Source organism: Apaloderma vittatum, unplaced genomic scaffold, assembly GCF_000703405.1.
Source record: "Apaloderma vittatum isolate BGI_N311 unplaced genomic scaffold, ASM70340v1 scaffold29451, whole genome shotgun sequence".
NCBI lineage: Eukaryota > Metazoa > Chordata > Aves > Trogoniformes > Trogonidae > Apaloderma > Apaloderma vittatum.
The window spans coordinates 11190-11610 of record NW_009697797.1 but is presented as its reverse complement, the minus strand read 5'-3'; positions in this window follow the sequence as shown (position 1 = coordinate 11610).

The following is a 421-nucleotide window of genomic DNA, read 5'->3' as shown; positions in this document are numbered from 1 at the left end:
GCCCCCCCCCCCCGCCGCCCGCCGCCCCGGCCCCGGCAGCCACCGGACCATATTTGCTGCGCGGCAGCTGCAGGCTGCTGCTACCCAATGCATATTTGATGACTGCTATTATGCTCATCTCCACTCATGAGCGGAGGGACAAGAGCTAATCTTCCCTCCGCAGAGCTGGGGAGCGGCAGGGAGGGAGAGGCTGGAGGGGCAGCCAGCTCCAGTCCCCCTCCTCCTCTGGTCGCCGTTTCTTTCTCCCCTCCAGTGTCACACACCCCAGACTTGAATGGTCCTGCCCCACTGCTGGCCCCAAACCAATGCAGGTTTAAGAGAAGCTAAACCAGGGCTCAGAGAAGGGATCTCCATCATCATCCTGACACTACCAGACTGCTCTCTCCTCCTCGGGGTCAGCAGAGCATCACCGCCCACCTTC